The sequence below is a fragment of the Palaemon carinicauda genome, chromosome 44 (assembly GCF_036898095.1).
Source record: "Palaemon carinicauda isolate YSFRI2023 chromosome 44, ASM3689809v2, whole genome shotgun sequence".
NCBI classification, from domain to species: domain Eukaryota; kingdom Metazoa; phylum Arthropoda; class Malacostraca; order Decapoda; family Palaemonidae; genus Palaemon; species Palaemon carinicauda.
The window spans coordinates 2,742,815-2,755,977 of NC_090768.1; the positions used below are offsets into that span (position 1 = coordinate 2,742,815).

Below are 13,163 nucleotides of genomic sequence, written 5' to 3' on the forward strand. Positions count from 1 at the left end.
GGATTTTCCGGAAAATTCGAAAATACCGCGAAATCTGAAGATAACCAAATACGATATTTTGTTACCTGTAATTCCATTAATACTGTAATTAGTAATATCTGCTCTTACTGATTGTTCATTGCATTACATATGATATATAATTCAGCACAGAAAGAAATAAAACACGAAAAGAGAATGTGATCATACGATAATTCAGTACGTAGTAAAATTAAATCGAACATGAAACGCAAATCAGATGCAGTCATACCATATTAGAATGGTGTGTACTGTAATGGATGTGCTTCTTTTCCATGAATCTTTTGTATGTATACGTACGTAGTACAGTACTGCATCCAATAATATTCTTTGTTGCAAAAATCACATTTCGAATAAGTACTGTAAGCGTACGAGAGAGAGAGAGAGAGAAAGAGAGAGAGAGAGAGAGAGAGAGGCGTAAAATAGCGTACGTACGTAAATTTTTATTATTATTGTTATTATTATTATTATTGTTGTTGTTGTTAATAAAATTATTATTGTTATTATTATTAATCATTATTATTATTATTATTACTGTACAGTATTATTATCATTATTTATTATTATTACGGTATTGTACTTAATCTACGTACGTTCAGTATGCGCGGGGCATCTTCTATGAGTAACCAACGCACCATGTACTGTAAGACGGGTTGTGATTGGTTCAAGCGCTGATAGATGACGAATCAAAACTCAAGTTTTGTTATCTAGCCTGTGATTGGTGTTTTGCCCGCATCTTCTACCCGCAGCATCACAGTTCTCGCGGGGCTGCATCGTTCACTTTCTCTTTCCGCGTATTGCTGAGTAGACGTTCTTAACTTTGTGAAGTTTAATCTGTGCTGTGTGCGACTGTTTTAAGTTGAACTTTTTGTTGAACTTTCTGTTACAATGGCTCCCAAGCGTTCTGCTTCTAGTAAGGCTGGTAGTGAGCCTAAACGCCACCGAAGAATGATGACGATAGCTGAGAAGGTTACGCTTCTCGACATGTTAAAAGATGGTAGAAGTTACGCGGCCGCCGGCCGCCATTTTGGCATCAACGAATCCACCGTTCGCTACATCAAGAAGGACGAGGCGAACATTAGAAAGACTGCTACAATCACCTTTAGCAGATCAGCGAAGCGAGTCGTTACAACGCGTAATAAAACGATCGTACGCATGGAAGGTGCTTTAGCTGTGTGGATTGCCGACTGTCGGAAGAAGAACATAGCGTTGGATACGAACACCATCCGAACAAAGGCTTTGAGCTTGTATGAGAATTTTGCGGCAAAGGAACCTCATGACGACGATGGCGACCATGCTGAAGAAGATGATGATGTAGATGATCCTCAACCAGGGACCTCCACTGATTCCCAGCGTCAGAAACAACGTTTTTCCGCCAGCAAAGGATGGTTCGCGAAGTTTCAGAAACGCTTCGCCCTGAAAAGCGTTTCCCTGCATGGGGAGTCTGCTTCCGCTGACACTGCCGCTGCTGAAACTTACGTGAACCAGACTTTCAAGAACATTATCGCTGAAGGTGGATACAAGCCGGAACAAGTCTTTAATATGGATGAAACCGGCTTGTTTTGGAAGAGAATGCCGTCGCGAACTTTCCTGTTCAAAGAGGAAGCCAAAGCCTCTGGCTTTAAGGCATTCAAGGATCGCGTTACCCTCGTGATGTGTGGCAATGCTGCTGGATTTTTGTTAAAGCCGGGGCTTATTTATAAGTCGAAAAATCCTCGCGCTTTGAAAAACAAAAATAAGAATCTCCTTCCCGTGTACTGGATGCATAATCAAAAAGCATGGATTACGAAGATGCTGACCTCCAACTGGTTCCACCAGTGTTTCATCCCGCAAGTCCATGAATATCTCTTAGAGAAGGGCTTGCCATTCAAGATCCTTCTCCTTATGGATAACGCTGGTGGACACGCAACTGACCTGTCGCGTGAGGGCGTTCAGGTTGAGTTCCTGCCACCCAACACCACGTCATTAATTCAACCAATGGACCAGGGGGTTATCAGGGCGTTCAAGGCCCTCTACACGAAGAATACCTTGGCGGACCTCGTTGCGTGTGTGGATGCTGCCCAAGATGACGAGGATGAAGACTTCAACTTGAAGGCGTACTGGCGGCAGTACACCATAGCCACGTGCCTGCAGAATATTCAAAAGGCACTTCAAGAGATGAAACCTGCAACCGTAAATGCGAGCTGGAAGAAGCTGTGGCCCGATATTGTTTACGACGACAAGGGATTTACTCCGTCGGAAATCCAACACTCTGCAATACGGAAATCTGTGCAGTTGGCTGCCATAATTGGGGGTGACGGGTTTGGCGACATGACGACTGAAGACGTCGACGAGTTGTTGGACTGCCATTCCCAGCCCCTAACTGACGCAGACCTCGAAGACCTGACGAAATCGGCAAGTGAGGAAGAGAGTGAGGGTACCCAGGAAGAGACCCAAGAAAATGTAGAAGAAACGGGCTTAACATTAGAACGGCTCGCCAAGTTCTGCAACCATATGAAGGAGGCGAAAGAAATGTTGCAAGAGTGGGACGAGGATATGGTTCGCTCGATGGAATTCTGCAACAAGGTTGATGACATCACGACTCCCTACAGGATGCTCTTGGATCGAAAAAAGAAGCAGCGGCAACAACTTCCGATCACAATGTTTTTTCAGCCTCGCAAAAAAGAGCCAGTTCCTCCTGCTAGTACGCCTTCGGAAGAAATTGAAGAAGTTGAAGAGGTGTCCCAGGAAAAGACACCTCCGTCTGAAGAGACGTAAAATACTATCATTGACTGCACAGTAGAACACATCATCAGCTTCATCATCATCATTTCTACTGTGCAGCAAATTCATCGCCATCGTCATTCAAGTTTTTCTTGAAATTCTTTCGTGGTGAGTACAGTAACAATCTTTATTTTTTACTTTAACCTGTTTTATAGTTTAGTAATGTACGTACTGTATGCATTAAGTTAAAGGGAAGGTTTTAAAAGTCTACATGTTGTAACCTATCATATTTTTTTTGTTTAAAATTTACATTTACGTACGTAAAACAATCTCTCTCTCTCTCTCTCTCTCTCTCTCTCTCTCTCTCTCTCTCTCTCTCTCTCTCTCTCTCTCTCTCTCTCTCAAATTGTTTTCCTGCTTTGCTACGTACAAGTACTGTATAATTTATATTTGTAAGGTAACATGGAGTTTTTATGATAAAACAAAGTTTTGTGAATACTTACCTGGCAGTTATATATACATAGCTAATTATCTCTATTTCGGCAGAATTTTTCTAAAACTAGGCAACCGCCTTGTGGTGGTTGGGTGGTAACACCCGTTAAAGGGTGGTAGGAGGAATCATTCCCGTTTTCTGTTCTTCAGTTCATCTATGCCCGACCTGTCTCCTGAGGGGAGGTGGGTGGGCCTTCGAATGTATATATAACTGCCAGGTAAGTATTCACAAAACTTTGTTTTATCATAAAAACTCCATTTTTATGAATAGAACTTACCTGGCAGTTATATATACATAGCTGATTAACACACTTGGAGGAGGGTGATAGACAGTAACATCGTTGGGGAAAAAACCAAAAAAGTTGTAGGATAAATAAACACCTTGATTCCTTACCTGCTAAGGTAGCTGACTTCAAAGGTTCCTGCCTCTTGAGTCGCTTTCCCTTAGGAGTGTCAGCCAGGATGTGACCTGCAGTGCTGAAAAACACTCAATCGAGTCTGTCAACGGGGTGAGACCAACAATCTGACTAGACTTCAGGACTACCTATTGCCCAAAATAAAAAACCACAACTTTACCAAACCCACCACCTAACATTTGCAAAGTAGATAAAAATAATCTAACTAGACTGAGGTGACTGTACACAAGTCGAAGCCCTCAGACAACCAATAAAAAATACACCAACCTATGTACAAGTAAACAAAACTAAGGTTGAGGGGAGGTAGTAACTCCTTTGCCTAATACAGAAGCCGTAGCTACGTATGGTCCCAAGGTATAACATTTCTCATAATCCACCCTCACCTCTCTGAGGTAATGAGAGGCGAACACAGAGTTGCTCCTCCAGAATGTCGCATCCATAATTTGACGGAGCGACATGTTCTTGCGGTAAGCAAGCGAGGTCGCAATGGCCCTCACTTCGTGGGCTTGCACTTTTAAAAGTCCGAAGTGTTCCTCCTCACACAAGAGATGCGCTTCTCTTATCACTTCCCTCAGGAAAAAGGATAAAGCGTTCTTGGAAAGGGGCTTTTGAGGATCTTTCACAGAACACCACAGGGAGCTAGAAGAGCCTCTCACACTTTTTGTGCGAGACAAGTAGGTCTTGAGGGCTCGTACTGGACAGAGCAGCCTCTCTTGCTCTTGACCCACTAGGTTGGTCAAGTTAGGAACCTCAAAGGTCCTCGGCCAGGGCTTAGAAGGGTTCTCGTTCTTAGCGAGAAAGTCTAATCTCAAGGCACAAACTGCCCCATTCAGATTGAAGCCTACCTGTTTTTCAATTGCATGGACTTCACTAACTCTTTTAGCTGTTGCTAAGGCCAAAAGAAAGAGGGTCTTCTTGGTAACCTCCCTAAGGGGAGCCTGTGAGATGGGCTCAAATCTCTTGGTGCACAGAAATTTAAGAACTACATCAAGGTTCCAAGAAGGGGGCTTTAACTGGGTCTGCTTGGTCGTCTCAAAAGACTTCAAGAGGTCATGTAAGTCCTTGTCGCGAGACAAGTCCAAGCCTCTATGCCGACAGACGGAAGAGAGCATACTTTTGTACCCTTTGATAGTGGACACAGCTAGCTTAGCGTCCTGTCTGAGGTACAACAAGAAATCCGCAATCTGGCTCACAGAGGTAGTGGATGAGGAAATCTTGTGCTTCCTACACCAAGCCCTAAAAGTCTCCCACTTGGACTGGTAGACCCTCTGCGAAGAGACCCTCCTCGCTCTGGCGATAGCTTTTGCAGCTTGCGCTGAAAAGCCTCTCGATCTGACGAGCTTCTCGATAGTCTGAAGGCAGTCAGATTGAGAGCGAGGGGGTTTTGATGATATCTCTCGAAGTGGGGTTGTCTGAGCAGATTTGGACTTGCAGGGAGGCTTCTTGGAAAGTCCATCAACAAGTCCACCACCTCCGTGAACCATTCCCTCATCGGCCAGAACGGAGCTATCAGGATCATCCGTCCCGAATCGAGGAGGGCGAATTTCCTGACTACCAGATTGATGATCTTGAACGGGGGAAAAGCATAAGTGTCCATCCCCGTCCAATCCATCAAAAAGGCGTCTACTGCTATTGCCTCTCTGTCCGGAACTAGGGAGCAATAGATGGGGATCCTCTTGGATAAATTGGAGGCGAAAAGATCGATGAGGGGTCTCCCCCACAGCCTCCAGAGACTCTGACAGACCTGTTGGTTGAGGGTCCATTCTGTGGGAAGGACCTGCCCTTTCCTGCTGAGCATGTCCGCCCTCACATTCTTCTGTCCCTGAACAAACCTCGTCAGCAGGCTTATCCTGTTCTCCTTCGCCCAAAGAAGGAGCTCTCTTGCTGTCTCGAAGAGAGACAGAGAGTGAGTCCCTCCTTGCTTCCTGATGTAAGCAAGAGCTGTGGTGTTGTCTGAGTTGACCTCCACAATCTTCCCAGACACCAAGTCCTTGAAGGCCTTTAGCCCCAGAAAAATGGCCATCAGCTCCTTGTTGTTGATGTGCCATCCCAGCTGAATTCCTTCCCAATAGCCTGAGACCTCCTTGCTTCCTAGTGTTGCCCCCCAGCCTGACTCTGATGCGTCTGAAAACAACACTAGGTCTGGGTTCTTCTTGTGTAAGGAGATCCCTTCCCCTAACAAGGTTGGGTCCAGCCACCACTTCAGAAGAGTCTTGACTTCTATTGGAATGGGGAAGGAAAAGGAGTCTTCCTGCATCTTTCTGTTCCATGTCTTCGAAAGAAAGTGCTGAAGAGGCCTTAGGTGGAGTCTCCCCAGAGAGACAAACAGTTCGAGGGAGGACAGAGTCCCCAGCAAACTCATCCACTCCTTCGCTGTGCATCTCTTCTTGTCCAGGAAAGTTCTGACTTTTACGAGACACTTGGCCTGTCTTTCCTGAGAGGGAGAAGCCCGAAAAAGAACTGAATTCAGAACTATCCCCAAATAGAGAATAGTCTGATTCGGTCTGATCTGAGACTTCTCCCTGTTGATGACCAGGCCTAGATCCTGAGCCATCATAAAAGTCTTCCGTAAATCCTCCAGACATTTCTCCCTCGATCGTGAACGAATCAGCCAATCGTCCAGATAGAAGGATATCCTTATCCCTTCCTGATGCAGCCAACCTGACACATTCGCCATTACCCTGGTGAAGACTTGAGGAGCCGTGCTGAGACCGAAGCAAAGAGCTCTGAATTGGAAGCACTTGCCCTCCATTACAAACCTCAGGTACTTCCTCGAAGTCGGATGGATGGGGACATGGAAATATGCGTCCTGCAAGTCGAGGGACACCATCCAGTCCCCTGGACGTACTGACGCCAGCACCGACTGAGTCGTCTCCATGGAGAACTTTGTCTTCTCCACAAATACGTTGAGCGCGCTGACATCCAGGACGGGTCTCCATCCGCCCGAGTTCTTGGGGACCAGAAACAGGCGATTGTAAAAGCCTGGGGAGACTAGATCCCGAACCGGTTCTATCGCCCCCTTGTCTAGCATTTGGTTGACAAGGTCTACTAGAGCCTTCTGTTTCCCAGGATCTGAGTACCGGGCTACTAAGGCCAGCGGAGCATCTGCGAGAGGAGGTTTTTTCAGAAAGGGGATCTTGTATCCTTCCTTGATGACTGAGAGGGACCAGGTGTCCGCCCCTCTCCTCTTCCAGGACTGCCAAAAACCTGACAGTCTTGCGCCTACCGTCTGGAGGAGACGAACTTCATTTCCTGGAGCGAGGTCTGAAAGAACCCCTGGTAGATCTTGGTCCTGAATCTTGCCTTCTCCCTCTAAAATCTGATCTTGAAGTAGTCCTGCCCCGAAAGGGCTGCTGGAATCTCCTTTCCTCCCGTTTCAAAGAAGAAGGAGGGGCTGCAAAGGGCTTACGAGCAGAACGAGATAAAAGGTCTTGGGTGGCTTTTTGGGCCAGAGAACGCGTAATGTCATTAACCAGAGACTCGGGAAAAAGATGTTGAGAGAGGGGGGCGTAAAGAAGCTCAGACTTTTGAGCATTGGTAACAGACCTAGAAGCAAAAGAGCAAAGCAGAGCTCTCTTCTTTAGGACCCCAGCTGAGAACAGAGCAGCCAACTCATTCGCCCCATCTCTGAGGGCCTTATCCATACAGGACATAATGCTCGTAAGGTCCCTAGATCCATCCATCTGTTCAGTTTTCCTTGCGAGAGTCCCAAGCGACCAGTCTAGGAAACTAAAAACCTCAAAGGCTCTAAAAATACCTTTGACGAGATGATCCAGCTCCGACATTGACCACATGACCTTGGCTGAGTTGAGAGCATGCCTTCTAGCAGAGTCCACTAAACCAGAGAAGTCACCCTTGGAGGAGGAAGGCACTCCCAGACCCAAAGGTTCTCCAGTTGCATACCACATACCCGCTCTTGAAGCAAGACGAGCTGGTGGAAACGAGAAGGAAGTCTTAACTGTTTGTCTCCGCTCCATCATCCAGTCATCAATCTTCGTGAGAGCCTTCTTTGCGGAGATAGACAGCTTCATCTTGATGAAGGCCGACTGTTTCTTGGCCTTCTTTCTGTTAAATTGGGACTGAGGAGATTGAGGGGCAGCAGGTTGGAATTCCTCTCCAAAAAGTTCAAGAAGGGAGCGAGAGAGAACTTTGTAATCTCCCACAGCATCGGCAGGATTATCATCGTCATCAGAAACATCCTCGAGGGCCTGATCCACATCTGCAATATCCTTCGAAAGAGAAGAATCCTTAGAACCCGACAAGGGCAAATCAAAGGCATCATCCTGCAAAAGACGGGTTGCATCCTGGAGTCCCGCGCTAGAAGAATCCTTGGAACGAGAGGCAGTATCGTCCCGAAGAGGCAGGGTGGTATCGCCCTGGGACCGAGAACGAGAGGCAGAGTCGTTCTGTCGTCGAGAGCGAGAGGCGGTATCGTCATGGCGGCGAGAATGAGAGGCGGTATCGTCGTGGCGGCGAGAATGAGAGGCGGTATCGTCGTGGCGTCGTGAACGAGAGGCGGTATCGTCGTGGCGTCGAGAACTAGGGTCGGTATCGTCGTGGCGTCGTGAACGAGAGGAGGTATCGTCGTGGCGAAGCGAACGAGAGGAGGTATCGTCGTGGCGAAGCGAACGAGAGGAGGTATCGTCGTGTCGAAGCGAACGGGAGGCGGTATCGTCTTGGTATCGAGAACGAGAAGCAGCTTCGTTCGATAAGGTATCGTCCCGGTATCGAGAACGAGAAAACGTATCGCCCTGGTATCGCGAAGAAGTATCGCCTGGCGCAAGCACACATTCCTCATCCTGGCGTAGAGAGGGAGAAGTTCTCTTTAAAGAAGAACTCCGTTCTCTCTTAGAAGCAGACTTCTTAATCGGCAACGAGTCGTCTTTACGTCTGTCAGACTGGGCGTGAGGGCGGCTAAAGGCTTGTACTAAAGTCAAAAGTTGTTCCTGCATGACAGACATAAAGGATTTAGCAACATCAGCTGGGTCTTGCGGATCCGAAGGGGGGGGCTGACGAATAACACTCGTATCTTCGGCAGCAGGCTTCGTCCTTTTCACAGGCACGGAGTCGAAATCATCCTCCGACGGACAAGGTTCATAACTGCTAGAACCGGGAGAGAAAGAACGAGACCGTTCGTCGCGGTTCCATCTCCTCTTAGTAGGTCTTGAAGCTTCATACTTCCATTTACGTCTGGACGAATTCGGAGAAGAAAACAACACATCCGACTCGTCTTTCCCGTGACGGTCAAGAGCAGCCTGGGAATAGACAACAGGACTGTCTGAGGCGACGGCTGACCGAGGGTACGTACCTCTCACCCCCTTTCGGTCATCGACGTACCTTCTCCCTTGGTCCTGGGAGCTTGGTAGAGGTCTAGGCCTAGGGGTATGACAGATTCGGTCGGTCGCCACCTCCACTGCACTAACACAAGCACTTTCACTTTCCTTACCTTTAAAGGCCTCCAGCTGTTCTTTAATGGCCTTCAACTCGGCCGCCAGGCTAGCGTACCGAGGGTCATCCGTAGATACGGAACCTGTAGGAGGTGCAGGAGTTACTACCTCAAGGGAAGGATCAACTTCCAAAGAGGAATCAATAATAGGATCAATAGATAAATCTACGCTAAGTTCGTCTTCCTTACCACTAACAGACTTAGACTTAGACCTAGAAGCTCTCCTAACTCTATCGAGCTCTAGCTTACGCACATAGCGCTTCATAATTAACCAATCTTTCTCATCCAAAACCTTACATTCCCCGCACCTATTATCAAGGGCACAAACAAAACCCCTACAATGAGAACAAACAGTGTGAGGATCAACCGCCATTTTGGGTAGTCTCACCTTACATTCCTCATTCGCACAGATACGGTAATGACTCTTTTCACTCATAATGAAAAACAGCAAAAAAAAGCTAAGAGAAAACAAAATACAACGATCGCCAAAACCCCAAATCAGAGTACTTCACCAAAAAAGCAGACTGGTACACCGAGCAGGGAAAGCGAAGAAAAAAAACTCTTAATGACGGACCAACGTGTTATCGATCCGGCCGGCAGAGATGAACTGAAGAACAGAAAACGGGAATGATTCCTCCTACCACCCTTTAACGGGTGTTACCACCCAACCACCACAAGGCGGTTGCCTAGTTTTAGAAAAATTCTGCCGAAATAGAGATAATTAGCTATGTATATATAACTGCCAGGTAAGTTCTATTCATAAAAATATTTTGTAAATGCTTTTACTGTAAATACTGTATGTACTGTATCATTATTTATCACTATCATCATGCGTGTTAAATGCCTTGTTTGTTCTGAGCGTGGTTGTTTACTGAGCGTACACGCCGTCGTTTCAGGCGGCGTCATAAAGAAAAAGATTTCATTTGGAAGTCCTAAGAAAAATACGTAAACTAAAACATTGGTAATAAAAAAATCAACATACAGTACTGTATAATCAATATAATCGATGCAAAAACTAACCATACGTACATATATGTGTACACTAAATGAGTTTGTTTCTTCATTATGATCAGAGATGAACGTAAACAAAACATTGGTTGCCATTTTTTATCGTGCTTTTTAGGTGTTTAGGAAACACATGATATAAAATCGCCTTTAATATTTGTGCCTGTTTTAGTTTAGGGTGCTGTAGTACATGCATTAAGTGTTCTGTACATTAAAGGGTGGTTTGTTAACAGTACTACGTACAAGGGAAGGTTTTAAAAGTCCGAATATACATGTTAAATAAATAGGTAAATATGCTGTCACTACTTCGCGGATTTTCACCTATCGCGCCCGCGTCTGGAACCTATCTACCGCGATAAACGAGGGTTCACTGTACTTCACCAAAGCTGTAGAAAACAGGAGGCTATGCGCGAGCATGAAAGTTCCAATGTTGTCGCCACAGCGGCAGAGAAGAACTGAGGACTTGTGGAATGGTTCCAGTATCCTGGCGAGTGGTGGCGCTAGTAGTACACCTAGCTCCCCAATCTACGATTGCCCGCGAGTTTTGAATTTTCCGCCGTACGTCAGAGTCGTTAGCTATACTGTATATATATCCACCGGCTAAGTCTAATGTTTAAAAATAAACACTTGTTCAAATTCCGTGTCACTTCACTCACGTATGTACTGCGAACGCTAACATTAGCAACGTTACCAATGTTACACAGTGTTACCAATGTTACGATGTCATTGCTAACGTTAGCAATGCTACGGTAATATTAGCATGTGTATTTTAAAGCATTTTTCCATATACCATTTACACAATATATAAAAATTTACAAAAAGGGTACAGAACCTAACAAACCCACCTAACCTAACCTAGAAGTTCATATCATTAGCAACACTATATATAATGGTTCTTGTTCCGCCACTGGCTCGCTTACGCTCGCAGCAAAATAAAACAAGCTCGTATGTACTGGCAAGCGGTAATGTTGAGCAGCGCACGCTAACATATGCAATGTTATGATAACATTAGCAATGCTAAATATAATGGTTCTTGTTCTGCCACTGGCTCGCTTATGCTCACAGGAAGATAAAACATCAAGCTCGTATGCACTGGCAAGCGGTAATGTTGAGCTTCGCACGCCAACAAAATAGTAAAACTAACACATTAAAATTAAAGAAATTAATGACTTACTTTTATGACTGCGACGAGGAAACTTGTGGGTCACCGGGGTGTTGTGACTGTGAGTCTGTAGCATCTTAACTTCTTTGTCTTAGTTTAGTACTGCACTTGAACACTGTAAACGTTGGGCTATTACATTACAAGATTCAAGAAAATTATCAACATTAGAATTCACCGAAATACTTTCAAGTATGGATTACTTCAGTCGTTGCAAGTTTCTAAAACTTCCACCGTAAAATACACAAAAAGACGTCACTTGAACTATCAAAGACCTGACTTGGACAAATGTTTCCACAGAAAAGGATTTGTTGGAAGGAGGGGGTTGGGAAATATTAAACACCCCTTGTGCAAACTTTCCATACATATGTGTTTGTGATTGGTTAACAGAAAAGCAACGGAGTCTAGAGAGTAAAAATGAATGAAACAGAATGGGAAACTTGTCCAGAGCAAGTATTTATGTGAAATCTGGGCATAACAAGGTAATAACAAAATGTATAAAAGTAAAATAGCAAGATAAAATGGAGTGTATGATAAATAATATTTCATGGGAATATAAAATGAAGTGATCTTATAAGATATTGGATAATAAAAAAGAGTAATTCTTGGGTCAAACGTAATATGTATACGAGGGTATTACATAAAAGGAATGTTATAGCAGTACAGAATCAAGTAAAATACTTGAATAAAGCGGGTGAAGTCGAATAGTTGAATGATGAGGTTAAAATGACAGGGGAAAATGAGGAGGGGTTATAAGAGAAGTAATCCTATTGGTGGAGGGGGAGTTTATGCGCAGAAGGTAAAATGTTGCTATGTACATACGAACGAACGAGAGCGACTACAACCGACCCGTAGAATGTCAACAAATAAATGAAAAACACTGCTAATATTAGCTTGTTACGCTAACATTGCTAATGGCAGCTTAATATTACCGTATTTTTTCATCAGTTTATTATGCATCCAAGAAGGTACTGTATAGAGAAGAAAAGGCTTGTTTTATCATTATATACCGATTCCCCAGTATGTTTTCCCCACCAAAAACCCCAAGTTCCCACTAGGGGTTCCCCATTATCGTTGAGATATATATATATATATATATATATATATATATATATATATATATATATATATATATATATATATATATATATATATTTCTGAAACTATTCATTTGCGACGGGAGCGAGTGTCATTTTCGAAGAGCGAAATTGTTTTCTATAGGAAAAAATAGTTTTTTCCCTAGGTTACATTGCCCTGTACTGTACAATAATACCTAATTTACTAGTAAAGTTCCAATTAAATGTGCTGGTTAAGATAATTTTTTTTAAATAAAAAAAAATAAATCTGTCATACATATATAATTGGAGGAGACTTAATGGCAGTACCTAGAAGCTGGTATTAGCCGTTTAGGTATCGATGTATTTCCATACACTTGTAAAAGTGATTAACATAAAAAACACTCACCAGTGTAAGTATGGAAGGACTGAATTAGTTTTCTTCAATTTTAATACACCACAGCCTCGCAAAATAAGGTATTTGGCACCGAGATATTGATCGAAGTGTCAGATTTATTGGGAGGAGAAAACTAGTAGTAGCAATTCAAGATATAACAGGATATAACGGCTCACTAGTAGAGTAACATTGTGTAGTCAATCCATTAAGTTCCGCTTTAAACAGTTGAAACCAGAAGCAATGTATGTTAAGTATTCTCTAAAAAATTACGTGTGAAATTTAACTTATAGTAAATACATTACATCAGCTTCATTCTAACGAAGAATAAATATACCATTTTATTCTGACAATTATTGGTGAATTAATAATTGGAGTGGCTATATGTTTATTGTTAGTTATTCCCAAAGCTAAAATATTTGGAAGTTTATCCTCCCTAAAGAAGAGTAAATACACTTAAGAAAAAGTTATAGTACTG

The 13,163-nt window shown here is 43.9% G+C and overlaps 1 protein-coding gene across 1 annotated transcript in view; it reads right to left on the reverse strand.

The window, feature by feature from the left end:
- LOC137634508 (tRNA N(3)-methylcytidine methyltransferase METTL6) overlaps positions 1-12,871 on the reverse strand; it is a 71,018-nt gene extending 58,147 nt beyond the window's left edge. The window contains exon 1 of the mRNA XM_068366949.1: positions 12,701-12,871. The gene's annotated coding sequence lies outside the window, so the exon portion shown is untranslated. The remainder of the gene's footprint in view (positions 1-12,700) is intronic.
- Positions 12,872-13,163: the final 292 nt, after the last annotated feature.